The sequence below is a fragment of the Hibiscus syriacus genome, unplaced genomic scaffold (assembly GCF_006381635.1).
Source record: "Hibiscus syriacus cultivar Baekdansim isolate YM2019G1 unplaced genomic scaffold, ASM638163v2 tig00117009_pilon, whole genome shotgun sequence".
Taxonomy (NCBI): Eukaryota; Viridiplantae; Streptophyta; class Magnoliopsida; order Malvales; family Malvaceae; genus Hibiscus; species Hibiscus syriacus.
The window spans coordinates 965,942-991,891 of NW_024063521.1; the positions used below are offsets into that span (position 1 = coordinate 965,942).

The 25,950-nt window shown below is 35.6% G+C and overlaps 1 pseudogene; it reads right to left on the reverse strand.

The window, feature by feature from the left end:
* Window positions 1-347: 347 nt before the first annotated feature.
* Window positions 348-2,193, reverse strand: LOC120195186 (annotated as a pseudogene).
* Window positions 2,194-25,950: the final 23,757 nt, after the last annotated feature.

Consider the following 25,950-nt stretch of genomic DNA (forward strand, 5'->3'; position numbering starts at 1 on the left):
TTAGTTAACTGATTTTAATCGCCACCATTTTTTTTAATGAATAGTGACAATTTGATTAAAGAATTGGGCTACAGATACAAAGCCTTGTTGTATGTTTGCAGGCGAATGGATTTAATGTATAAAATAATAAATCATGTTTAAAGATATATTGATATTCCCAGCTGGAGATATATAATATAATCAGAAGCCTTAAGACCAAGCAAACTTCCTTTTAAAAAATGTGGCAATTCCCTTTTCTTTAAAGAATATATAAATGGGGAGGGTGTATGAATACATGATGCTAAATATATAACCTACCTTACAGAAACTTCTTTTGCTTTCTTTTTTTTAAAAAAAATACTCAGTTCTTCATAACAAAACAGTGAAAACGTCTAAAAAAATAACATAGGCAGCAATCCAAGTCTCAATTGCTCAAAACTTGGTCATTCTCAAACTCCATCAAATTGTTCAGCTTCCTATTGCTTATTCTTTGTTGATACACTCTTGTTTTCTCCCAACTGCAGGCACAAAGTACTTATAAAATCAATAAAATAATAACATTAATTACTTCAACCTATCCATATCGGCCACCAGACAAGTCCATACACACAAATATAAAGCTCCATTAGGTCTCTCATAATAAGTGATTTAAATTATGAGTGCGATCGTGTTTTCAATCGCGATTGTGGATAAAATCAGTGTTATTGTGGTCATTACGAGTACTGCGATAATACAATTAGAGACGGACGTAAAATTTTATATTAGGAGCAAACTTATAAAATTTTAGGGAGCGAAATAGATTATCAATAGAAGATATACAAAAAAAAAAAAAAATTAAAATATAGAAGAATTTGAAAAGTTTTAAGGGAGTGGGTGGGGGTCGGTCCATCCCTTCATGCAATGACCATTTCGGAAGGTAGCTTTACAACTATATAACAGCCGTTGTTTTGATAGTGGACCGATATTTAAATCTTTGCTTATAAGCTTTGAATAAATTTTTATTTTGTTAAAAAAAACCGAGAAGGAAATTGCTAACCTTTGAGGAGGTGAAGAATTAGAGGAAGGTAATAGCATCTGAGCAAGTTTATCAGCATCATGGCTGCAATTGATCACATGGTTGAAGCATAGATACCGACCGTAGGATGAGACATCTTCGAACACACAAATGTGAGCATTGGCAATGAACCTCAGATCCACAGTCACAAAAACCCCATCTTCATACATCTCAGCTGCTCCTTTTAGATAAGGGTTGGTGATGTTCAGGTCGGGAGTCATCAACAATCCTCCATTAATGGTCACCATGTTTATATCTCGGTCCATCGCCAGCGCCCATGCCGACTTCTCGGCTAGAGTTTTCGATAGTGCATGCCATAGCTGCTCAAAATTGAAGTCCCAAGGATCAATTGATGCGTCCAAGAAACTAAATCTGGTTTCAAATGGAAGATGAAAGTTATGTAAGTTACCTTGAACTTCTTGCAAAAATCGATGTCGGTCCAGTTCTTTTCGTTGAGGTCAGACGAGGCCGTGGACAGACCTTCTTTCCATATGACGGCGGTCACGGAGGACGTGAAGACGACCTTCTCCATTGTGTCTGTTTGAGCACATGCTTCCAACACATTGTGTGCAGCTCTCACCTCAATTTCCGCCATGAATTCCTGCACCAAACAAGCCCACATGCATGATTCTCTCTTTTTGTAAAGATGTGATTCTTCTACCATTTTAGTTGTACCATATGCAATGAACTTTAATTTTTTTTCTTTTGTAAACTAGAAAATATACAAATAATTGAATCCATCAAGATGTTGCCTCATAATCACTCGTACTATTTAAAAAATAGTACAGATAACCTAAATAATAGGGGAAAATAGAAAGAAACATACATCATAGGTAGAATGATCAGAAGGAGGCTCGAAGCAGTAAAACAAGCCACAACATCCCTTCAATGCATTCGTTATGCTATGATAATCAAAAGGGTCTGCATCGAATATCCTTAATTTTTCATTATCACAAGGAAGAAGAAAAAGGAAAACAGGAGAAGGTAGCTAATTACCACCATGAACATGGGGCTGAAGCGCTGCATGGACAGTGTATCCTCTATGCAAGAGCAAGTGGACAAGGGCGGAGCCGAGGTGGCCGGAGGCATCCATCACGCAAACGGTCCTCGAGTTCCGATCATTTGCCGAGATTGCCATTGGTATAAGATGAAGATGAAGAAAAGGTATACAACTGTAGGAGAAGAGGGTGAAGGGTATTTATTAGAAGAGAAAAAAGTAGATGGAAGTTAGGTTGGGGTTAATTATAGAGATAGTTGGAAGGGTGGTAGTTAGCTTCTATAACAGAACTGCATTACGCAATATGCATGGAATTGGGTAAACTTGCCTTCATGCAATGAAATGGAGAGGATTTGAGATTATTGATGAAGTCAGAACTGAATTAGAGAACTAGTGTTTATATTGTTTTTATCTAGTTTCAAATTTATTTTTAATATTTTTATATAAAATTTATAAATTATTTTTCTTAAAATTTTAAGTGTTAACTATTCATCGACAGATTTATAAAAATTTAAGAGTGAATTTATAAAATTTAAAAAAAAAACAAAACACCTTATCAATAAAAATATAAAAAATTAAAATATATAATATTTTAAAAATTTTAAAGAAACGACTGCTTTCTCCTACTTCTCATATTTGTCCCTACATAGATATCATGTGTCGTTCAATGATTTTTGTAGTAATTGATTCTGTCAAATTAAACAAAATTATAAAAATGTTAATAAACATTAAACTTTTAAAATTTTAATTAAATTTTAATAATCTTATATCAGTTAATTTAAATGATGGAGGTATATTGTTATTATTATTATTATTATTATTTGGCGGATGAGAGGACAGGTCACGTTCTGCAAATTATGGGGACCAAATGCAAGCTAAGACCTAAGACCATCATTTATGACTTCAAAAGGTTTTTAATCACACACAACTGTCTCTTCTCTTCTCCTCTTATTTTTTTTCTTTTTTTTTTTATATTTTCTTTTTCGAGGTTTACGTGTGTTAAACTTTTTAAAATAAAGGTCCGTTTATTAGTAAGAAAATAAATACAACGAGAGCAAGTGCAAACCCACAAGAATGGGATGGGGGCTCAATAGAAAGCTCAAACGAAGAGGATCAAAACTCAAACAGCATAATATTAAAATTAGTCTCTAACATTTACTGAAATAATTATTTTTATTTTTATTTTTTTGAACAATTAATATCTAAAGTTTCATTTTAAAATAAAAAAATTCATTTATAGATGAAAATAATTAACTAACAAGCAGTTAACGATTCAAAATAGAGGTCTTTTACCTTAAATAAATATTGAGAATTAAAATGCTCTAGAAATAAAATAAAGCCCAATGGACTATTCAGTAAAAAATCAATTGAGAGCCCTGGAGATCAAATGAAGAAAAAAATTGGAAAAAAATGTCACAAATTGGAAATCCAAATGTCTTATGTTGATGGTGGTCCTCCTATCAGGACGCTTAACTATACTACAAATTCGAACAGGTCTCCAAACAGGAGTCTAAGTGGTAGGAGCTGACTACAAAAACTCGTCCAAAAATTTTAATAAATGCAATTACATGATTTTGATCTAATAAAGGATTAAATTGAAATTTCTGTAAAAATCAATATTTTATTCGATTGAAGATTTTTTAAGTTTGTAAAAATAATTTTTAAGTATCAAGTTGTCAAAAATAAAATATTTTTTGGAATTCATAAAGATATAAAATACTTATGCAAAACAAAACAAGTCTAATTTTTAAAGTTTTTTGGGTTTGGTTTCGAAACCCCCTTAGGTGGTTTCAAAACCCCTAAGGCAGTAGCTAAAACTAGCCTAAAGATTTCGTAACTCCCGTCACTGGTTTTGAAAACCCCCTGTTCAACGGTCAAGTTTTTTAAGTGCTTGTGGGTTTCGAAACCCCTGTGTAGGTTTCCATTGAATGCATAAATTTATTGCTTTAAACGGCTCCAAACTCTCTCCAACAACCTCAAACAACTAAAAATCAATGAGCGTATATAAAAGAGGTCTTCAAACAGCCAAAAAAAGACAAGAAAGTTATTCCAACAATCAAAGAGCAATTATCATTGTGCTACCAAACTCTCTACTTTATCAATAATCGTTGAATTATGATAAGCTTCAACCATTCAGAGGCCTATGTTGTCCTTGGCTAGGACTGTACACCAATTATAACACCCCTTTCCCGTATCCGATCCCGAACATGAGTCAGAGATGCTACCGAACTTTTATAGACAATCTACATTTGAAAACTGGTAAAATTTTGTTTCTTTAGAAATAAGACAATTTAACATACATAATTTAATCGCATAAAATCAGAAATTAATATTTAAAATATTTCAGATTCTTTTATACATATACATGTCAACTAGAAATTTAAAATAATAGTTGGATGTCATTACTGATACCGGTAAGTAGTCTCCGATGATTGATGCCAAGCTCAGCTCCTTATTCCATTCTCTTTCTTTTACCTACGCGTGAAAATCATCACACGCTAAGTATACTATTAGTGAGGCATTTTCATAACCATATAAAACAAAATAAGGCATATCAACATATGAAATATCATAATAACCAAAGTACCATATGAAATATATATATATGAACATATAAAGCATACTTATTAAAGTCATTTCTATCATCACATAATGTATAACATCAACATTTCATTTATAAAGCATATTATGCCAAACCAAGTATTCAGTACGACACAAGCTTTCATTGAAAACACATAATATGTACCTGTCATATATATATATATATATATATATATATATATATATATATAATATATATATATATATATATAATATATATATATATATATATATATATATATATATATATATATATATTCAGTTCATAATATGAACTTATTCATAATTCAAGTCATGTAACATGGCAATTCACATATTCCAATCATAGTCCAATGTATATCAAATGAGAACGCATGGTACATGACTCAGACGAGTGTGCATAATATGTAGTCTAACTATCACATAGATCATCTGCATGCTAAGTGTTAAACAGGAGCATATGTATTGTAGATCAAAACATCTTTATACTAATAATCGGGATGGCAGTTCACATGTCAAACATCATGAACACCATAATTGCACGTATAGTGCCAGGAGTATATGAATGTACTAAAACAGGAGTACCCAAAGGTATTAATACAGGAGCGCCTTCATGTACTAATACAGGAGTACACATAGGTACTATTATAGGAGTGCACGAATGCACTGTTACTGGAGTGCAACAAGGCACTAAACAGGAGTGCAACAATTGCAGTAATACTGGAGTGCACGAATGCACTAAATAGGATCGATCGATAAACTCTAAACTGGATTGATCGATGAAAACTCTACTTCATGACATGTCAATTGTATCAAAGACTCTCAATGCACATACGCTGGCTTTTATACCATATTCGTATATCACTAATTTTGGCCCCATAAATGAATAGTTCCACCCCAAGAATGATGTTTTGGTGGTTAACAGTTGATTAATCAGATTAAAAGCTATAAAGTATTAAAGTCCAGTAAAAAATTAGTAAATCAGATCGAAAAAATTCTAAGAAAATTTTAATGACATTAAATTAAGCTTAGAAATATTATTTCCACATCTTAAAATGATGGAAAATAATATGTATCATTGGACTTGATAATTTATTTCCTTGTTCAATTTGGGCCGTTGGATTAAAATGGCAAGATTGAAATTTTTGGAAAGTTACATGGATAAAACGTTAAAGGGTGAATTATTTTGTTCATCTTTGACTTTCGAAAGATGATAAGGGTTATGTGGCTTGGTATGGATGTACTTATTACGTTTCATTAATGGAAAAATTACCATTTCTCAATTAAATGAATTTTAAATTCATTTAAGCTTAAATAAAGGATAAATTAACATGAAATTAGTTAGAAATTTCATGTAAGCTTTCTCATATTATTCATCCAAGCCGTGAGGTCCCAACCAAGGTAAGATAAATTTTATTTTCATTTTTGAGCAATTTTCTTTGAATTTTGGATCGAACTGTAAAATAGAAAATTATTCTATTTGAAAAACGCTATCATTTGGTACCATTATTGCATGCTAATTTTGCTTGAGTTCAAATATCTCAAACTCTAGGGTTTATGTTCATATTAGGGATTCAGGAATTGATGATGGATTTAGAGGTTATTGAGGTTGTAAGATCATTTTCAAGCTTGTTTGATGATTAAATTATGATCAAACCTCCTAGAGATGGTTTTAATCAATTCGACCTAAACCCTAGATTGGGAAATTTTGTGATTTCATGAAATTAAGTTAGGGGTATGATTGTAGAGGTTTTGAAATGATGAATAGAGGTTGATTTCATGATTGAATCAAGTGAAAATCATGGATTTACAACCCCTAAATGTTTCAACCTTGAAGAAAGAAATAGGGAAAATTGTGAAAAAATTCCCTAAGCTTATAAATTATATTAGGAAGGTTCTACAAGATTTAGAAAATTAATTGGGCTAATTTGTAATTTTATGAAAGTTGGGGGACCTATTCAATAATTATGAAAAGTTACGAGGTTAATGTGTAATTGTTTAATAGTTGTTGTACCATGTTGAGAATTAATGTTAGAATGTTTAAATTGATGTTAGAGTGTGAAATTGAACCACTTTAGAAAGTTGGTAAAAATTGAGGAGTTAAATCACAAATATGGAAAAATTGGAAACTTAAGTGAAAGTGTTATGTGAAGTTTGGATAAATTGGATAAAAAAGAATTGGAATGATCAACTTGAAGTGATAAAGTCAAAATTTGTGTTGTGACATGGAAATTGTATCAAATGAGCATCGAAATGTTTTTAGGAAATTATTTTCTACTGTGTGCCTATGTTAGTGAGATTCTAACATGTGGTCAGAAATGTATGTCTTATAATGACGTTCATTTAGATTATTATTGAAGTCAAGAAACTAGAGTTAAGGATGAATGTGAATTTCTAAGGAAGGTTTGCAAGCTAAGGACACCAGGTGAGTGCATATTTAATTGTACTTATGTTATCGAATAAACATTGACTTGCGATTAGTGAGTGACAGAGTTGATATGGTAATAAGTGACTCATAATGTTGTATAAATTGATGATTCATGATTATATTTACATTTGGTGATCTAATATAATTAGTGAATAAGCTGAAAATGCAATTGGTGAAGTCTGCCGGGATTTATGATATGATCAGTATATTTAGAAAATTACCATAAATGCTACAGAAATGATTAGAGGATGATTCTTATACCTTTGGATTTTTATATCAGTATAGTTTTGTGTAAAACACAAACTTATACTAATTTCAATAAGTATACAAAAATATATTAATTTTTAATCGAGGATAGGACATAAAATAGGGCAGTAGATTCTGCTCAAAACAACTTCTGTAAGTAAACTTTGAAAATTCAATATAAATTGTACAAGATGAAATAGAAGGAGTGTCTTATATGGTTAGAATTGTATTTGAGTCTAATTTCCATTGGTATAAATGGAATAATTTTTAAGTGTGTAGATTAATACATAATAATATTTTTTTGAAGGTAGTGCAAACCGCCATAATATGAAAATATGATAAATTTGGGATAGAACCAAATCGAAAGCAAGGGATCAAGTTAAAGCTTAGTGGTGCTTATATTTTGACTTGAATATAGAGTTTCAAGTGAGTGCATTTTTATTATGTACTTATATGATATCAAGAAGACTTACGATGAGCCAACTCGAGTGTTTTATTAAGCGTGTTTTTAACGCATTTTGAAATATTTTCATAAAGTTTTATGAAATGGTTTTTTATTGAATGATTTTGGGACATGAACTTCCCTAAAATAAATGGATGTATTTCACACTATTTAATGTCTATTGATGTTTTGGAATAAATATTTAATATGCGATTAGGATATAATAGCATATTGTATGTACATTGAGAATCATAGATGCAATTGTAATACCTTGAATAAGGTGATTATCTATCGATATTATTTAATGCATTATTGTGTTATTGGAGTAGTACATTTGTTTTACTATGGCACTAAGTGCGCAAAGATGGTAGTAGTACATTTGTTGTACTATGGCACTATGTGTGCAAAGATAATAGTAATACATTTGTTGTACTACTATATGTGCAAAGATGGTAGTAGTACATTTTTTGTACCATGGCACTGTGTGTGCAAGAATTGTGTTTAAAATGAATTACCACTCCTGAATTATTAGTATAGTTTCATTGTATTCTATAGTACCTATACGTCATTGTGGCACTTAGGTGTTTATTGGGTATCTTGCATTCCCATTTGCCATACATTGGGTTGTGATTGGATTTTGAATACATCGACTGATAAATATGTTATGCATATGAAATAATATTTCACAGGATATGTGACAGAAACTTTGCTTATCAAGGTAGTTTTATGAGTTTATATATTTTTATATGATTTAGTTTGTATTTTGATCTTTTATGGTTTATTTATGTTTTTAAAATGCTTTACTTAATTCCTTATATCCCACTAAGTGTATACTTAGATTGTGATGGGTTTCACACATAGGTAAAAGAAATGATTGGAGTAAGGAGCTGAGCTTGGCATCAATCATCAAAGACTACTTACCAATATTAGTAATGACATCCTATTGTTGTTTAAAATTATGGTTGGCATGCATACATGTATAAAGAGTATATATTATTTTAATATGAGTTTGACACATTTTATAGTAGAAGTATATATTAGATTATATTATTAAACCGTATTATTTAAAGAAACAAAATTTTACTAGTTTTTGAGTATGTAAAATGTTTTAAAAAGAATGTGACATCTATGATTTGTGTTTGGGGATGTATACAGGAAAGAGGTGTTACAATAAGAGTAGCATAAAAAGCATAATTTATGACAAACTTCATATGTTGGCAGTTTGCGCTACCCTTTAAGAAGTATTATTTTGTATTAATATACACACTTAAAAATTATTCTGTTTGTACCACTAGAAACTAGAATCAAATAAGAATCCAACCATATAAGTCACTTCTTCTAGTTCCATTTGTACAATTTAAAGTGAAATTTCAAATTTGGCTTACATAAGTTTTTTTTAGCATAATCTGCTGCCCTATTTTTTGACATATCATTGATTAAAAATTCATATTTTTTGTATACTATTCAAAATTAGTAGTTGATTGTTTTAAATAAAAATATAATGATATAAAATATTATGGTATAAAAATCATCTTCTAACCACCTCTATAGAATTTATGGTGATTTTCTAAACTTACTGCTCAAGTCACAAGTATAGGCAGATTTCACTAGTTTGCATCCTTAGCGTATTCACTAATTCTTAGCATACAAAATGAACATATATGCGTGAATCACAATTCACTAAAATTTAGGAGTCACTTCTTACTATAGTAACTCTTTCATTGTCTCATCGCAAGACAAAGTTTGTTCGATAACATAAACATAAATTAAATGCACTCACCTGGTGTCCATAGCTTGCAAACCTTAGAACTTCACATTTCATCCTTAAGCTTCTCCTTAGCTTTAATATTAATTGATCTTGTTTCAATCATAATCTAATGAATATAATTATGAGACATATATATTTCAAACCACATGTTAGAATCTTACTAACATAGGCACACAATAGAAAATATATTTCTAAAAATCCTTCGAAGCTCATTCGATACTATTTCCATGTCATAACATCAAAGTTGACCTTAACACTTCAAGTTGCCAATTCGAGTCCCTCTTTATCCAATTTCATCACTAAGGAACACAACATTTTTCAACTTCACATTTTAACCACTAATTCTGAATTCTTTTAGAACTTTTCTCAACTTTTCCATTTTACTAAAATGGGTTCCCTGCCATTTAACTTTAAATCAAGCTTCAAATGATATAATTAAAAATCACAACATTAAAATCCAGTATAATACCTAAAATATTACACCATTTTCAATTAAGTCACTAACTTTCCCAATATTTTCCATTCGGTCCTTAAACTTTCATAACTTTTTAAAATGGTCAATTTTTACATTCTAACATCAAATTCAACCCTCTAACATTATATTCCAGCATAGTATATCATGTGTTAAACATTTGAACATGAAGCCCATGATTTTTCATAATTGATGAATAGGTCCCCCAACTTTAACAAAATTACAAATTGGTCCAACCAACATTCTAAAGCTTGTAGAACCTTCCAAAATCATTTCTAAGCTTTGGGAATTTTTCATAATTTCCCCCCATTTCTTTCCTCAAGGTTGAACACTATAGGGGTATATGTTTCATGATTTTCACTTGATTCAAGCATGAAATCAACCTCTATTCAACATTTCAAAGCCTCTACAATCAAAACCCTAACTTAATTTTATCAAACCATAACTTTTCCCCAAACCTAGGGTTAAACCGAACCTACTATAAGCATGTATAGGTAGTTTTAGTCATCAATCAAGCTTGGAAATGATTCTACAACATCAATAACCTCAAAATCCATCATCATTTCACAAAACCCTAATATGTTCATAAACCCTAGAATTAGGGATCTAAGAATTCAAGCAAGATTATCATGCAATAATATTGAGTAGAACAAATTTCTATTTCACGCTTTAATCCAAATTCCATAGGAAATTGCTTAAAAATGAAAAATACACTTTCTCTTACATAGGGTTTATATTCCATGGAAATGGAGGATGATGGAGACCAAGCTTACATGAAATTTCTAGTAAATTTCATGTTAATTTGTCATTTATTAAGATTAAATGAATTTAAAATTCATTTAATTGGAAAATGACAATTTTACCATTAATGAATCTTGAAAATTACCTCCATACCAAGCCACATGTTACTTATAATCTTTCCAAAGTTAAATATGAACAAAATACATTGCCCTTTCCAACTTTACACATGCACTTTTCCAAAAAATTCAATCTTGCCATTTTCATCCAACAGTCCAAATTGAACATGGAAATAAATTCTCAAATCCAAAGATACATATTATTTTCCATCATTTTAAAATGTGAAAATAATAGTTCTAAGCTTAATTTAATATCCTTCAATTTTTCTCAAAATTTCTATTCCGTCTGATTTACTGAATTTTTACCGGACTTTAACATTTCCTAGCTTTTAACACAAATTCCATATCAAAAATTTAGATCACCATAAAAATGTCATTATTTGGGGTGAACTATTCATTTATGGAATAAAAATTATTTTTGGGAAAATTACCACTTTGGTCTCTAAATTTTCCCACTTTTATACTTTGACCACTGAATTTTAAAAAATTACATTTTGGTCACTAACCAAAATTTGGGTATTGCACCAATCATAAAATTGAACAATAGTCCACCGAATGTTTTTTTATTAGATACTCTATGATGTAGTCTTCTTATAAATGCTTGGATCCAGACACCAACATAATTTATGTCTCTCATCATATTCAATTCGTTTATCTTATTTTCCTATTTAATGCATGGAGTGCAATCATTGTGCCACAATATTCCTCTCTTTCATTATTTCCTACTACCTTTATATCATATCCTCCAACTATATAAGTTTATATGCCACCAAAAAAATGATGAATCGACTGTAGTGCCAACACAACTTGACAATAGATTCTTTGCCATTGCAAAATACTCGACAACCATACACTTTTCGACTAAATCTGAGGCATTTTGGTCTTTCATTTTTTAATATTATTACATGTCACCATTTGCCTTCCACATTAGAGTCGAAAACTGATGCTTAAGATCTTAAAGATCCGTTATGGAGGCTTGATATGAAGGATGAGTTTACTGCCTTGATGTACAATCACACATAGGATCTTGTTCCATGATCTAAGCAATCTGTCATAGGATGCAAATTAGTGTTCCATGTGAAAATGCATTTAGATGGCTTTGTTGATTAATACAAAGCCATATTAGTTGCAAAGGGGTATTCTCAAGAGGTTGGTCGAGACTATTTTGAGGCTTTTATTCCTATCATGAAACCTGGTACGATACACATTATCTTTACTTTTGTATTTCATGTTATGTGGCATATCAAACAAATTAATATTAATAATGCCTTCTTTAATGATACTTTGCATGTGTATCTGGAACAACCTTCGGGGTATATTGACACTACAAAACCTTCTCATGTTTGTCGATTATGTAAGGCCTTGTATGTACTAAAATAGGCACCAAGGGCATGGAAAATTGAGCTTTCGTAATTTCTTCTTCAGTTTGGCTTTAGAAATCAAACGCTGGTGAATCACTCTTCATTTACAATACAAAGTGAGTCATTTTGTATCTTTTAGTATACGTGGATGACGTTGTGATTACTAGAAATGGTAATGAATTTATTGCTCATTTTACTAGCTTATTATCTACTAAGTTTTCTTCAAAGGATATGGGGTTATTCAATAACTTTCTTGGCATTAGGTAATTTCTACTTTGGATGGTTTGTTTTTATATCATACGCAATACATCTCAGACATCTTGGCAAAATTTCATATAAAAAATAAGGCAATTTCTGTCACACCCCGAAATTTTGGGTTAACATTAATAATCTTAATTGGATTATTTGTTTAATTAATTTTGGAGAATAGTTTATGAGTTTCCAAAGTTTTGGTCCAGTTTTTAGATTTCCCTAGAAGTTGAAGGACCCAACTTGAGGTTTTCCCATTCTCTACATGAACAAAAAAAGAGAAAAAGAGGTTAGGGTGGTTTGAACCTATGACTTAGGGAAAGGGTGTGCCATGCCTTAGCCACCTAGGCTAGGCCACTCTAGTATAATATAATAATAAAACATAATTTAAAATGCTTAGACTCGGGTGAAAATACCCAAAACCAAAAAGCCCCCTCGTGTTCGTGTTTTAATTCTAAATCAAACCCTTTATTCCCCAACCTTATTTGCCACACCCTTCTACGATTCGCCCTTCTCTGGCCGTCGTTGCGGTGTTTTGACCCAACCAGTCAAACTTCCATTCTTCGGTGACCCGTCCCTAGTCATCAACAACCCCAATCGGTCACTGATTGTCATTAATCGAAGGAGGAAACTTTGCATCGTCATCGCTATTCTTGTCGATTATCGTCGATTTAGTCGTCAGCTTTCCTCACCGCCTATGCCGTTCACCTCCCCATTGTCGTTCGCTCGTAACCCAATCAGGTTCGTCATCCACCATCGCCATTCTCATCGTTCACCGTTGGGGGTAAGCCTCGAATGATTTTCGGTTGATTTATTGTGGTTTTGGTTGATTAATGGCTTGTTGTGAGTTGTATTTTGTGCTTGAAAGCAGTAGGAGCAATCAGATGATCACCCCAACTTTGTTACCTCCATCACGCACTGCCACACGTCACCTCATGCGTATGGGGTTCTTCTACGCTCCAGGAAGCCTTCTAGACCAGCCCAGTCGATCTGGACTGTCTCAGATCGGTTTGAACCGGCCTGAGTCAACTCGGACCGAACTGAGTCAACCCGAAGCAACCTGAGTCAAATAAACCGATCTAACCCATTAACCATTAACCTAAACCGTTGACTCTGACCTGACCTTTGACCTTCCGTTAACATTGACTTTGACCGTTGACCGTTGAATTTGACCAAAAAGTCAAAATTTTTGAAAAGTCATATTTTATGTTTTTCGATGTCCTAAGTTCGAATATGAAGTTCGTTTTGCCAAATTTGAACTCGAAAGCCTCCAAATTGACCGTTAAACCTGAATGTGCATATACAAATTAAGTATTTATTTCAGTGCATCAAATTCAACTTAAGGGTGAATGACTAATTAATGTTATGGTATATTTAAGGTACTTATGGATCTCATGATCGTTCGACTGCTCGACCCGGTTCCTCCTGACCTTATCGTCCGTAAGAGCTCGTGAATACTCTTATAGTTTTATAACCCTGTTAAATATTTAGTTTAGTATAATACTCCGATAATAACTCTGTGTTGTTATGACCTAGGTTCCTGTACCAATAAAGAGCGCAGTGAAGCCTGTGCTCAGTAGATCTACCGAATTGATACTTTTTACGATGTGTGTTCCTTGTGTGCCATATAGTTGTTTTAAATATATGTTTGAAATAGGATGTGCACATGAATGTTTATCTTATTTGCAATATGACTATCTGTTTGACTTGTTTTCGTATGATTTATCCGATTTAAAGTCCAATTTCTGATTTACTAAAATTTAAGCCTGATTGTTTGATTCCTATTCTCTGGTTACTGGTTTTATTGAATTGATATCTGTTTGAACTCTGATTTCCTGCTATCATTGGTTATTGTTTTTAAAAAGTTTTTCTTCGGGGTACTCTGGGATATGGTATAAAGTGTGTATAGATTCAGCTTCGGTCGAGCTGTTAATTCCTTATGGACCTAAGACAACCCTTGGGTGGGCTTCTGGGCCCAATGGGCCTAGTGGTAATACCTTATGGACCTTAAGGTACTCCCTTAGGGTGGCACCTCTGCTATGTGCATTGTGTAAGTCCATATGGGCCTAAGGGCACACCTCTTAGGTGGGCACCTACGCTTCAGATAGGGTAAGACCTTATGGACCCAAGGTGCTCCCTTAGGTTGGCACCTACGCCCTTTGGGCCTAGGGTAAGTCCTTATGGATGTAGTTCTGGGGAACTACATATGATGTTCGGTTGGAGGGCGATTCTGTATTTTTAAGCTAAAACACTACTAACATTTTCACAAGTTAGAACTGAACTGATTTTGGAAACTCTACCGACATTTCATGACTTCATTGATGAACTGATTTTGAAATCTAAACTATATGTTTTTATTTCTACACTATTGGAACACACTAAACTCCCTAGCTCACTCCCCTAACCTTTTTCCTTTTAGATACTTTTGATAGGTGTACCGAACCTGTCACTTGGATGATCAACACATTCGTACAGTTCCATTGTAATGTATTTATCTTCCGAGCTGCATTTATTTTGGGTGACATGTGTCTATTTCAAAAGTACTTCTTTTATGATTTATACTGCTTTTGCTACTGCTGTCAGATTTGCTTTTACACTGATTATTGAATGTTTTATTTTACTTAGTCATTAATACTTTAACTATATGGAATTGAATTTTAATATTATCAACAATAATTTTAAATATATTTATTCGAAATATGATTTTAAATTATTGAAAAATGTTTTGGAAAACTTTATCGTAATCCGTTAGATCTGGTCGAACGTATAGGTCGGGTCGGTTTTGTAATGTAATACACAAACGATGCCCCATGTTGTACGCTCATATATATAAATACCAAGACTTTTTGTAATTCCTTTCAATAGGAGAAGGCTATCTCGTATTTGTAAGAGGGTAGTATTTGGGTGTATTTCCTCTGAGGTAAGGTCAAGGGTCCTTGTTTTTCTGGTTTTCAATCTTGATATTTTGTCAAAGATTATAACTCTAATCATAAAGAGTTTTTTAATCCAGTTGATATTCAAAGAACTGCAAGATTGCAAAATTGACTCAATGCTTATAACCTTAAAAGCAACACGAGTTTATTTATTGCACAAAAGGCAGAGAAAGGTACTACAGTGGTTGAAAACAACTTCCACTTGTTTTGTTTAGTTTGCTCTATCATTCCTCGAATGTTGGGTGTATACTTGGCCCATGATTTTCATCCTTATTTGCCCCTGTAACCCCCTAGACCCGGTCTGTGAGTTAGACTCAAACCTAAGTGGTCACATATCCCATTCAGAGGTTTTTTTTTTATATCTTACAATACATTATATTAATAATACATATATGTCCAAAATTATAGCAAATACATGTCACCAAACATAACTGAAAAACATATAGAAATATATGTTCGTACAAAATAAGTAGTTGATTTCCACTGATGCCAAATCTGCTAGCTTACTGTCTGCTACTATCTGAAAAAGGGTAAAAACTACAGAATGAGCTAAAAAGCTCAGTGTGCTCCATACAGTATATCAGAAAAATATACAGATAAAATCTTTCAATTAAATCGGTTTATGCAATATGTTTTTTTTTTATTTTTATTTTTAAAACATGAACACTACCCCCATCCGTTCACATCATAGTTGTGTAGGTTCCCCAGAACCATACACCCAACCGCACATGCCATTTAGACCCTGAGCACAAAGCCGAGAAGTCTGCAGATAATCTTCCTTCAACAATACCCACCCAAATGACAATGAATGTATTCAAATGAAAACAATGATTAATCACTTAAAACATAACAAATATTTCATGCTTAAAAACCATATGCAGAATACAAAAATCAGAATTCAAATCAATAATTCAGATATCAGATAAGCAGATCTCAGAAGTCGGTATGAAATACCTTAATTCAGAAATTATATCAGAATATACAGTAAATCGGATATCAAGTATTCGGTATTCAGATAAATCATTTAAATCAGTAATATAATACTGTTAGGAAACACACCTGTAACAGTCTGAGAAATCGGATAGGGAAGCCTACTACTGGATTTGTCGATCACGCTCTGCTGCAGCGCTAGATCCTACGAATTGGAAAAATCCTTATTGGAATTCTAATAAAAAAAATAATCTTAATCTTTACTTAAATAATATACGGAAACCTACGGGTAGTTCTTGTAATATGCGGTTCGGACTGATCTGACGAACGGACAACACCGGACCTGACTAATCCTTGCTCAGGTGAAACACGAGTACCTTCATAAAATATTTTACTTAATCAATTTCTTAACCATATATCAAAATACTAAAATACTAAGCCTTTTTAGGTTCACAAGCTCGATTCGAGAATTTCGGGTCAGAATTTGGCAAAACGGACTTCGGAATCAAACTCAAGACGTCGAAAAACATAAAGTATGACCTTCCGAAATTTCGAATTCTCAGTCAAAATAAAAGTCAACGGGTTTGACTGACGATTTGGAGACTTCCGGATTCGAATTTGGTGAAACAGACCCCAAAAACGGATTCGGGACGTCGAAAACTGTCAGGATAGGTGTTTTCGGAAAAGATTAACGATCGTTTAATAGCTGGTCAAAGCCGGTCAAAGTTCTGGTCAAAGGAGGTCAACAATCTGTTGAACATTTTACACAAATAGCACCCTTTTTCGAATTATTTACCAGAATAGCACCAAAACCTAATTATTTACCAAAATAGCACCGGTCAACGGTCAACGGTCGGGTCGGGTCAACGGGTCGGGTTAACGGGTCGGGTCAACGGTCGGGTCGGGTCAACTATCGGGTCGGGTCGTGACCGGTCAAACCGGTCAAACCCTTAAGAAAACCGGTCAAACCGGTTTTTTTCAAACATTCACTCGCCCACCGGCGGCGCGTGTAGGCGCGTGGGACGTCTTCCGGGACTCTAAAAATTCCGGAAAAATTTCTAAAAATTATTTTCAGTGATTTCGAGATACTTACAAAGATCGGTTCAAATTTTTGAACGGCGGAGAGCTCGATTTCATCAAATCGGAAACTTTGACCGCTTCACCTCCCCACGCGCCGCCGTCGACGGAGATCGAGGATGACACCGGCGAACTCGGAACGGCACAAGGAACACGATGGTGCGGAAGGTGTCGTAAACGGAGCAACGATCGGCGATGAATTTAGGATTTTCAAGGCGATTGAGCTAAAAAAAAACGTCGATGCTTTGACTTGAAATTCACGACGTTTGGCAGCGTTTCGTTTCAATTAAATTGAGGGGATTGTTCCTGACTCGATAACGAACACGATGGTGCTTTCAAAACAACGATCGGAATTCAGACGGCGTCGGAATCGGGGTCGGAAGTTGAGGCAAGGAAATGGAAATTTGGGAGGAATTGGGTTCTGATTTTCAGAACCCAATTCACGCATAAATCATATATATAACCAAATACCTAACTTTTTGGGTAAATTCAGGGCTTGGTCCCTGAATTTCCTTTAACTCTAAAACAAGCTTCAAGTTTTAAAATCTTTCAATTTAGTCCCCAAATTTTCACCAATTACACAATTAAATCTTCAAATCCCAAATTAATATTATTTGAAATTTTCGGGTTGTTACAATTCTCCCCCTCTACAAGAAATTTCGTCCTCGAAATTTACCTTATGAAAACAGATGAGGAAATTGAACCTCCATTGACTCCAATGTCTCCCAAGTAGCTTCTGAGGGGCTACGGTTACTCCACAGAACTTTGACCATTGGAATACGCCTATTCCGAAGAACTCGCTCATCCCTCTCTAAAACATGAACAGGCTCCTCCTCATATGACAAATCAGGTCTCAGCTCTACCTCATCAACCTGAATGATGTGATCTGGATCTGGACGGTATCGCCTTAACATAGACACATGAAAAACATCATGAATACGACTGAGCTGGGGAGGCAACTCAAGCTGATAAGCAACAGGTCCAACTTTCTTCAGAATACAATACGGCCCAATAAATCTCGGACTCAATTTACCCTTACGTCCAAATCTCAATACCTTCTTCCATGGAGATACCTTGAGAAAAACCTGATCTCCAACCTCAAACTCGATATCCTTACGTCGCTTATCTGCGTATGACTTCTGCCTATCAAATGCCTCTCTTAAGCGATCACGGATCAGTCTGACAGTATCTTCAGTCTCTCGAACCAAGTCTGGACCCAAAGTCTTCCTATCATGCAATTCAGTCCAACATATAGGAGTACGACATCTACGTCCATACAGAGCCTCATACGGTGCCATGCGAATACTCGCCTGATAACTATTATTGTAAGCGAACTCAGCTAATGGCAAGAAATCTTCCCAGCTACCACGAAAATCAATCACACAACCACGTAACATATCCTCCAACACCTGAATCAATCGCTCAGACTGTCCATCGGTTTGAGGATGAAAAGCTGTACTGAAATTCAAACGAGTACCCAGAGCCTCGTGCAAAGCTTTCCAGAACCTGGAAGTGAATCTCGGATCTCGATCAGATATGATAGACAACGGGACACCATGAAGTCTAACGATCTCAGAAATGTACAACTTAGCCAGTTTATCCAGAGAATAATTAACCCGAATAGGGATAAAGTGCGCTGACTTGGTGAGTCGATCAACAATCACCCATATAGAATCCTTTTTGGAAGGAGTTAGAGGAAGACCAGTAACGAAGTCCATCGTAATACGCTCCCATTTCCACTCAGGAATCTTAATTGACTGTAACAATCCAGATGGATGCTGATGCTCTGCCTTAACCTGCTGACAAGTCAAACACCTCGCCACAAAATCTGAAATATTTTTCTTCATACCAGTCCAAAAGTAGCGCTCTTTGAGATTATTGTACATTTTGTCCCCACCAGGATGCATAGCATAAGGACTACTATGAGCCTCCTGAAGAATAACTCGTTTCAACTCATCATCTTTAGGGACGCAGTAACGATTGTGAAAACACAAAATACCATCCTGATCCACAGTATACTCCGAACTCGATCCTTGCTTAACTTGTTCAATAATAGGAAGCAACGAGCTATCAAGGAGTTGTTTGGCCTTAATCTCCTTGGCCAAAGTAGGTTTAACTTGTAGCTCCGCTAACAGACTGTTATCATCAAATAAGCTCAAGTTGGCAAATAAGGCTCTGAGATCTGATATCGCCTTACGGCTCAAGGCGTCTGCCACTACATTAGCCTTTCCTGGATGATATTCTATCTCTAGATCATAGTCCTTTAGAAGTTCTAACCAGCGACGTTGTCTCAAATTTAATTCTTTCTGAGTAAGTAGATACTTCAGACTCTTATGATCAGTATACATATAACACTTCTCTCCGTAGAGGTAGTGTCTCCAGATCTTTAAAGCGAAAACCACAGCAGCTAATTCCAGATCGTGAGTAGGATAGTTACGCTCATGCGGCCTTAATTGACGTGACGCATAAGCGACAACCTCCTATCTTGCATCAAAACACATCCTAATCCAGAATGAGAAGCATCACTGTAGACAGAAAAATCCTTCCCAGATTCAGGCTGAATCAACACTGGGGCTTGAGTTAAAACAGTCTTCAATTTCTCAAAGCTAGCTTGTTGGTCCTCAGACCAGACAAATGGAACATCTTTCCTCAATAGTTTCGTCAGAGGAGCTGCAATAAGGGAGAACCCCTCAGCGAAACGACGGTAGTAACCAGCTAAACCCAAGAAACTACGGATCTCAGAGACGTTCCTGGGTTGCTTCCAGTTCAGAATAGCCTCCACTTTGCTCGGATCCACCTGAATACCATTAGCAGAGACGATATGTCCAAGAAAAGTCACTTCGCTGAGCCAGAATTCACACTTGCTCAACTTAGCGTATAGTTTATTCTCCCTTAGAGTTTGAAGAACAATCCTTAAATGCTCCTCATGTTCTGCTTCACTTCTAGAATACACCAGTATGTCATCAATGAATACAACTACAAACTGGTCCAAATAAGGTCGAAACACCCTATGCATCAAATCCATAAAGGCAGCAGGGGCGTTAGTTACCCGAAGGACATCACCAAAAACTCATAGTGCCCATACCGAGTACGGAAAGCAGTCTTCGGAATATCCACATCTTCACTTTGAGTTGGTAATAACCAGATCTCAAGTCTATCTTGAAAAGATAGAAGCCCCTCGGAATTGGTCAAAAAGATCATCGATTCTGGGCAGAGGATATTTGTTTTTAACCGTGAGCTTGTTCAGTTTTCTATAATCAATACATAGTCTCAATGTCCATCTTTCTTCTTAACAAAGAGAACTGGGGCTCCCCACGGTGATACACTGGGTCGGATAAATCCCCTGTCCAACAACTCCTGGAGTTGGACTTTCAGTTCCTTAAGCTCCTTCGGGGCCATACGATAAGGAGCCATTGAAACCGGGGTAGAACCAGAATAGACTTCAATCTTAAACTCGACTTCTCTATCTGGAGGTAATCCAGGCAACTCCTCGGGAAAAACATCGGAAAATTCCTTGACAATTCGGATGCCTTCAATATCTGATTGAGATCTCTTAGTGTCCAGAATATAAGCAAGAAACGCCTCGGAACCCTTCCTGATCATCTTCTCCGCTACCAAGGAAGACACAACATTCGTCAGAAATCCACGTCGTTCCCCGATCATTACAATCTTTCGATTATATGGGGTCTTCAGAACAACTCTTAGTCTCAAAATCAATATTTACTCGATGTTTATCCAACCAATCTACGCGAGAATCAAATCAAACTCTTCAAAGGGTAACTCTATCAGGTCAGCCAGAAAAATCTCCCCATTGATCTCTATAGGGCACTCTCTAAAAATACAATCCAACACGATGGAATTGCCTAAGGGCTTTGAACTATCACTGAACGCTCAGTATTCTCAACAGGAATATTTAGACCCTCAGAAACGGAATGTGATACATAGGAATTTGTAGAGCCACTATCAAACAATGCAAAGTATGGAACTGAATGAATAGTAACAGTACCTGCAGTCACATTAGGCCCATCTCGATCTTGTCGAAGTCTAGCAGTGTAAACCAATGCAGGTTGTCTAGCCTCAGGTCTGACTGGACCCCTACTCTGAGATGCTCGGCCTCTATTAGCCGATCCAGGTGCTCTCTCCTGAGTACGACCACCTACAGGAGTCTGAACAGTACTCTGAGTACGAGCGGGTGTACGAGCTGGTGTCTGAACTGTAGAAACTGACACTGTGCAATCCCTTATAATATGGTCACTAGAACCACATCTAAAACATGTGCCAAATTTTCTTCTGCATTCCCCAAGATGATGTTTTCCACAGTAATCACATGTCTGCAAAGGTTGCAACCCAGAAGATTCACCATGTCTAGTAGACTGAAAAGTTGAAGCACCAGATGCAACAGGTCTGACACTCGCACCGCCTCTCTGAAAGGAATCACCCCTGCCTCTCTTGCTAGGATGTGCAGAAGAATTAACAGAACCAGAAGGCCTCCTGAATCGGGTTTGAGCTCGATCATTATCTCTCCTGTGCTCCATACCCAGTCGCTCTATTTCCTCAGCAGTCTTGGCTATCTCAACCAAAGCATCAAAATTCCTCTCTCGGTGAGTAGCGACTCGACTCCTGATTTCATACCTGAGTCCATTCTCGAACCTCAAGCATCGATCTGTCTCAGTATCCACAAGTCCAGGAGCATATCGGCTCAATCGGATAAATTCAACCTCATAATCCATAACAGACATATTACCCTGCTCCAGATTCTGAAACTCCTGGCGTCGCTCCTGCAGATATCTCTCTCCGATGTAGCGACTCCGGAAGCGCGTCTTGAAAAGATCCCATGTTAATTGGTTCCTTGGAATACTACCAGAAATGGATTGCCACCATCTGAAGCTTTCTTTCTTCAACATAGTTAGGGCCCCCTTTAACTTTTGCTCAGGTCTGAGGTCCATCTCATCCATAATCCTCTCTGTGTCCTCCAGCCAGTACTCAGCGTCTGTCGGAGGTCCACCAGTAATACCCTCAAATGGTACTACACCAGCAGCAACCAGAGAATTTGAAATCTCCACTGCAGTCATGTTACTAGGGGCTCTAGTAGCTCTCTGAAACATGCGGAAGATAGCTCTATTAATGGCGTCTTCATTCATCTCAGAATCCTCATTTTCAGTGACAGGAGGGTCTCTCACAGGAGTAAACTGATCATCTTGAGAAAGAGTCGGATCTACTTGTGGAACAGGAGAATCAAGTGGTGACAATGGATCGTCTATCGTAACAGAAGGTCGAGTGACTCGCCCTCTACCACGTCCACGTCCTGTCCTACGACCTCTAGCAGCATTCATCGTTGGATCTATAAGGCTCTACATAAAGAATTTGAAACATGTGTCAGATTAGCATCAGGGATCTCGAGAAAACTTTAAATCATAACATAAGGTGACATTTTTTTTTCTTCTTAAAAATCCAAAATTTAGGACCCATATACAGTCCGAGTGTTTAAAACCGAAAGCTCTGATACCACCAAATGTAACCCCCTAGACCCGGTCTGTGAGTTAGACTCAAACCTAAGTGGTCACATATCCCATTCAGAGGTTTTTTTTTTATATCTTACAATACATTATATTAATAATACATATATATCCAAAATTATAGCAAATACATGTCACCAAACATAACTGAAAAACATATAGAAATATATGTTCGTACAAATAAGTAGTTGATTTCCACTGATGCCAAATCTGCTAGCTTACTGTCTGCTACTATCTGAAAAAGGGTAAAAACTACAGAATGAGCTAAAAAGCTCAGTGTGCTCCATACAGTATATCAGAAAAATATACAGATAAAATCTTTCAATTAAATCGGTTTATGCAATATGTTTTTTTTTTATTTTTATTTTTAAAACATGAACACTACCCCATCCGTTCACATCATAGTTGTGTAGGTTCCCCAGAACCATACACCCAACCGCACATGCCATTTAGACCCTGAGCACAAAGCCGAGAAGTCTGCAGATAATCTTCCTTCAACAATACCCACCAAATGACAATGAATGTATTCAAATGAAAACAATGATTAATCACTTAAAACATAACAAATATTTCATGCTTAAAAACCATATGCAGAAATACAAAAATCAGAATTCAAATCAATAATTCAGATATCAGATAAGCAGATCTCAGAAGTCGGTATGAAATACCTTAATTCAGAAATTATATCAAATATACAGTAAATCGGATATCAAGTATTCGGTATTCAGATAAATCATTTAAATCAGTAATATAATACTGTTAGGAAACACACCTGTAACAGTCTGAGAAATCGGATAGGGAAGCCTACTACTGGATTTGTCGATCACGCTCTGCTGCAGCGCTAGATCCTACGAATTGGAAAAATCCTTATTGGAATTCTAATAAAAAAAATAATCTTAATCTTTACTTAAATAATATACGGAAACCTACGGGTAGTTCTTGTAATATGCGGTTCGGACTGATCTGACGAACGGACAACACCGGACCTGACTAATCCTTGCTCAGGTGAAACACGAGTACCTTCATAAAATATTTTACTTAATCAATTTCTTAACCATATATCAAAATACTAAAATACTAAGCCTTTTTAGGTTCACAAGCTCGATTCGAGAATTCGGGTCAGAATTTGGCAAAACGGACTTCGGAATCAAACTCAGGACGTCGAAAAACATAAAGTATGACCTTCCGAAATTTCGAATTCTCAGTCAAAATAAAAGTCAACGGGTTTGACTGACGATTTGGAGACTTCCGGATTCGAATTTGGTGAAACAGACCCCAAAAACGGATTCGGGACGTCGAAAACTGTCAGGATAGGTGTTTTCGGAAAAGATTAACGATCGTTTAATAGCTGGTCAAAGCCGGTCAAAGTTCTGGTCAAAGGAGGTCAACAATCTGTTGAACATTTTACACAAATAGCACCCTTTTTCGAATTATTTACCAGAATAGCACCAAAACCTAATTATTTACCAAAATAGCACCGGTCAACGGTCAACGGTCGGGTCGGGTCAACGGGTCGGGTTAACGGGTCGGGTCAACGGTCGGGTCGGGTCAACTATCGGGTCGGGTCGTGACCGGTCAAACCGGTCAAACCCTTAAGAAAACCGGTCAAACCGGTTTTTTCAAACATTCACTCGCCCACCGGCGGCGCGTGTAGGCGCGTGGGACGTCTTCCGGGACTCTAAAAATTCCGGAAAAATTTCTAAAAATTATTTTCAGTGATTTCGAGATACTTACAAAGATCGGTTCAAATTTTTGAACGGCGGAGAGCTCGATTTCATCAAATCGGAAACTTTGACCGCTTCACCTCCCCACGCGCCGCCGTCGACGGAGATCGAGGATGACACCGGCGAACTCGGAACGGCACAAGGAACACGATGGTGCGGAAGGTGTCGTAAACGGAGCAACGATCGGCGATGAATTTAGGATTTTCAAGGCGATTGAGCTAAAAAAAAACGTCGATGCTTTGACTTGAAATTCACGACGTTTTGGCAGCGTTTCGTTTCAATTAAATTGAGGGGATTGTTCCTGACTCGATAACGAACACGATGGTGCTTTCAAAACAACGATCGGAATTCAGACGGCGTCGGAATCGGGGTCGGAAGTTGAGGCAAGGAAATGGAAATTTGGGAGGAATTGGGTTCTGATTTTCAGAACCCAATTCACGCATAAATCATATATATAAACCAAATACCTAACTTTTTGGGTAAATTCAGGGCTTGGTCCCTGAATTTCCTTTAACTCTAAAACAAGCTTCAAGTTTTAAAATCTTTCAATTTAGTCCCCAAATTTTCACCAATTACACAATTAAATCTTCAAATCCCAAATTAATATTATTTGAAATTTTCGGGTTGTTACAGCCCCCCCATTTTTTCATCATTTATTGTGTCAAGACTCCCTTGTCAACGAGCGTCTCTATTTCCTTTAACAATGGCCAATAATTCCCTGTTGAATGCCCGATACCCCCAAGTGAAAATTACAGAAGCTATTTTGATCATAGCAATGATCATAAGGATTTGGTGACACTTTTTACTAATCTTGGTGTAATGTATTGACCTTTAACTAAATGAGGGTACAAATCTGAAATAGATTCTTGAAACACCTTCAGAGTTTTTCTCGATCGAGAGACTTTCACTTTCAGTGATCGTTTTGAACGACTAATTGCTCTTTTGTGATTGAAGGGGTTCTGGATGTGACATTCATTCATATAATCAACTTTCGCTTCTTGATTGATTGGTCTTTTATTGATTGATTTTCAATTAATTCTCCACTTATATTCAGGAAATATGATATAGGTGTCTGAGGTGTCTTCTGGATTACAATTGCCCCATTACTTTTAAACCTATGTGCCAGTCTCGAATTACTTCTCCTTTTATTTATTCCTTTCTCATTTCATTCTCATTCTTTAGTATCAGATAAGTATCAGGAGTTGAATCTGCCATACATACTTCACTTGTTTTAACACTATCAACTATATTTTAGGGATTGACTCTCAATTATCTGACCAAAACAGACAGATTATTAACATCCAATTCTATGATTCCCTGAACCATAAGGTCTTGAA